Raw genomic sequence first — 4,526 nt, 5'->3', positions numbered from 1 at the left:
TCTGGTAGATGGGACTGATAATATCTACAATCCATCAGCGATAGTGTATTCTGAGACGAAGGGCTTCAATAAGAAGCAAAATCGTAAAGAACTATACGGATTGGCAATGTTTCACCGACGATTGGATACCCTATTGGTAATAATGCCAAATCTGAAATCAATCAGAGTGGACACTGATTCACGTGTCACACGGAAACAAAGACCTGTGAGCCTTGACATCTGGGAGCAAGGCATTGGAGAAGCAAGATTCTTTGCGACTCCGGAATATGATGATTGATTTGAATTTCGATTGGCGACGCCGGTCTATACGATTAGAAATATATCCCGTTATAGCAGCGAAGAATATTCATGCGGATATGTTATCACGAGCTCCGGAAACGAACATATGCATTTCCGTGGAAAAACCAAAGGGAGAAATGATCGCCCCAATCGTGTTAGAGCCTACAGGCCAGACGTCTAGTGACTCGGATAATGGAGTCACGGTAAGTCATCGCAGAACTTAGGTGCTTGCGATTATGGTATCGGGAATGACCTTCTAGGGTGGTCATGCTTTATTGTACCCAGTTATAGGAGACTCGTGGGATTACAACAAATATGTGGCGCATGGAGGTCCACAACAGAACAAAGTGATGCAACGGATTACAAGTCGCCGGACAACTGCAATGATTCACGATTGCAGCGGCTACGTTACGAACAAGTTCGTGATTCTGAAGCGAATCGTGCCAAAGAGGCACTCAATTCTGACCCGTCGCTGAGAGAAAAAGTAACTGGATTTGCCTACCGATTATTTCTCAACAAGCAAAATCTGTTATGTCGCCTAATTCTCCTCAAGAATGGAGAAAAACGAAAAGTCTTGACCCAAGTTGCGCAGCATTCTATGGAGTATCACACAAGCTCACTGAAGTGGCATGGTGGCCAGGAATGAGAAAGATCAAGCAATCCGTCAATGCTTGTGAACCATGCCAATGCTCAGGGTGGGAGTTCGCTACGAAGTTCAGGAAGACAGTCACTTTGTGACCAACACTTGCAGTGAAGTTAATCGTCGCCAATGATCGGTTTTACCTCCGTTAACGAATTAACTCAAATTAAACCCTGCTAGGCTCCTGACCACTTTGATTGACTACCAACACAATTCACCGGATGAGATAGAATATAATCACTACGTCTAAGTGATGTGGAAAAGTAACACCGGTGCCGAGATGCCCAAGTCTGTGAGAGTCCATTGGTCAAGGTTTGCAGACCCTTTGAGGAATTGCAGAGCGACTTGTAGTCTCTCCAGCCAGTCGGCATAGTTCAAACTCGGGAAGAGTAAGTCTTTACCTCTGAAGAGGTTCATGGCAATCCAGGCAGCAAGGCGGTGGGAAGCACAGTATGGTAGCGGTGATGCAGCCGACGCAGCCGACTTTTACCTTTCGCCCCATTCTAATTTGGTGAGTCTTTGACTGTTCGATACTGATAATGACCATGTTGGGTCTCACATCGACATCTTCCCTGAGTACTGACAGTGTTTCACGCCCGCGAAGTAGTCCAAAGATGGCACATAAGCTAGCAATTTGCACGGTTCTAAGGTCTGCTCTTGAACCTGACACTATACTCAAGGGGCTCAGCCTCTTCGCCTCGTGGAGACTCAACGGAACCTTTCTGTCCTCGGCTTCGGGACCCAGGGCTCGCTTCGTGGCACTTTGCCGTGCCGCTTTCAGCCCATGTTCAGCAGAGCCATCAAGAGAGAAGCCAAGAAAAGCCTCAAAGCTTTGATGTAGGTCTTAATCGAGGAGTACTTATAATCATGTTCGCCGCCAGTCGTTTTGGTCATATTGCAGATGAATTTCTCAAGTGCTCAATTGTGAGCGGGAATGCCGGTTCGGGCGAGATAAATCTCTCATAGATCGAGGTGGCACAGTTATAAGTAGCACGAGTACTGACAGCAAGTGAACCCGCAAGAAAGGCAGCAAGGGCTTTGCCCGATGGTTTCGCATGTTGTAATACTTTAGCACGTTTGCGCTTACGCGGAGGGTACTAAGATGCCAGACATGCTAATAGTTCCAGCACACAGATGTCTACATGACTAGAGTTGGACTTAGCCTTGATTAAGTTCTTCTTAAGTTCGATAGGTAGCCTCGAAGCACCACCTCGAAGCTCCAATAGCGCCAAGTTCGACAACAGTAGACGAATCCTGCTAACGAATGCAAGGAGGCGTCGCAACCAACCAGTCTTACAGACTCTAGATTACTAGGCTCACCTGGCATTTCAAAATAGAGACTTTCGGGATTGGTGGCCCGGAAGAACTTCTCGATAAACCAGAGATCCTCTCAAAGTAGGGAAGCCTGGCACACGCCAAGGCTTTGCGTTCTGGCATAGCAATACATTGAAAACACGATCCAAGATACGGCTTGAGCAATGGATAGCATTGTAAGGCCCAAACCAGTTTCTCCGTAAGCCTCGACAACCGCTTAGGTGTTATTCGTTCTTTGGACAGAATCTGATGAATGAGTCTCAGAAGCATAGTGATTTGTGAGTAAGGAGCTGTGATGGCAGCTTGGGGCTTATCAGACGCAAATGTTACAATAATTGTTTTGATGCTTTGTTACTTGGAAGCTCAACAATTTGGTTACCTCGCCAACGCTAATCTTCTCGTAGGTCAGGGTGAGACCGCAGATATTCCAGAACAGGATAGTCAAGGTTATGGATAGCAGAATAGTTCGTTCTGTTCCTACATACAACATACCATCAACATACAGAAGGCCGCTAGTTAAGTCCTAGCAAGATTCTCGGTTAAAAAAATATCACGCTCACACATATACTACAGCTTGTCAAGCCAGTCTGACTTGTGTGACTAGCTTGGCAGCTTGAAGGACTCCGGTCTGTCCCTTTGTGCCGGCAGCAATTTTGTCAATCGCAAAATTCAGTCCCAAACCAGGCTTCGCCGAAAGACAACTCTCTGGCACGGTTTCAACCGCGGAGAAGCTGCGCTTTCCCTAAGCGCAGCTACGGTGACCAAAGGCTAGGCGTAGGTGTCTGAAAATCTCGTTTCCACACCGGACATTGAGATTAGAGGCCGCTTTCGGGATGATACATACTACCCTGAATGCACTTTTTACATCAAGAGTGAAGGCTTTCAAGGGTTTTCCTTGTTCATAACCCTTTTATAACAGTGTTCGGATGAGGAGTTGGATATCTGAGTACTTTGGTAGGCACAACGTCTGCGAAAATTTTGAGGCCTTTTGATTTACTTGTCCTCTTGGCCTCCGCATCATGTCCGATTCCTGGACGGTCTTGAGCTGGGTGCAGGGTGGATCTAGATTGACTTGCCCGTCGGTCGAGCGGGTTGCCTTGGCGCGCCTTTGCGATGCTGTCTGTGAGTTACGGGACGCGTGGAGACGACGGTATGGTGTTTACTCTCAACTAAGTCATGTGGCCGCTGACCAGAATGAGGAGGCCGATGCTCTGAGCCGATTGGGTGTCTCCCGGCGAATTATAAAAGAAATCCTGCTTGACGGTCGTGAGGCTGTAGTCGACGACTGTGAGTCTGATGATCATGGCAAGATCTGATCAGGTCGATGGGCGGCTTGCAATAATCCTGGATGCTGATATCGGGAGCCCCCCCAGCAGAAGTGAGTGTTGCTCCTGGTAAGCCCGCCCGGAAGAAACTACTCAAAATGCAATGGCAATCCCCGTCAGCTCGACTTATCCTACAGTGTTCTAACCCTCCTGGTGAGACTGGGGGTACCCTACTTTATGTCCATGGTCCTGCTCCCCGGCCCTGGCTCGGGAGCTCGCCGACTTCTTTGTTGCGGATGATGGTTAATGGTTGAAGTGCGTAACCACTGCCCGCCTGAACGGCATTCAGGCTTACCGGCTTTGCTACTTCATTCCGGCGGATACGTCCGAAAGGAAGGGCTTCGCGGAGCACGTAGTCTCCCAATGTCATGATAAAGCTGGATGTCCGTACCATTTTTTTTCTGGCACAAAATTTTCCCCGCGCGCCTAAAAATCTTCTCTCCGCGGCACAAACTTTTTCTTACTGGCGCAACCTCCCCTACTACTTTTTGCTACGGCTACTTTTCTACTTCACCAGCCACTTTTCACGTTCCGATGCATATTACTCGCACGAGCGTCTCAGGAACCCTCTTAACGAGTGTGTACGGTTTCATTGAGGTACAGTAAGAGTCTACATCGGTCGGAAGCGAGAGCACAGAGTCGTATTCGAGCTAGGACGAGTCAGTTAGGACTTCGCATAGTTCGTGCAATGGACTGACATGCAGCCGATCTGGAATGGGCCTACACTATGCTAACTCAAGGACCTTGACTCAAGGTGTCGCCCTAGTGGGCATGAGTAGGGATCCGAGTGGGCAGGAATAGCAGCTTTGGCTCAGCCTAGTTGGCGATGTGTCCCGGGTGAAGAGCTGAATATCGGTCGGAAGCGAGAGCACAGAGTCGTATTCGAGCTAGGACGAGTCAGTTAGACTTCGCATAGTTCGTGCATGGACTGACATGCAGCCGATCTGGAATGGGCCTACACTATGCTA

This window comes from Perkinsus marinus (genome assembly GCF_000006405.1).
Source record: "Perkinsus marinus ATCC 50983 genomic scaffold scf_1104296952658, whole genome shotgun sequence".
Taxonomy (NCBI): Eukaryota; Perkinsozoa; order Perkinsida; family Perkinsidae; genus Perkinsus; species Perkinsus marinus.
Note: the sequence above shows the minus strand (reverse complement) of the source record.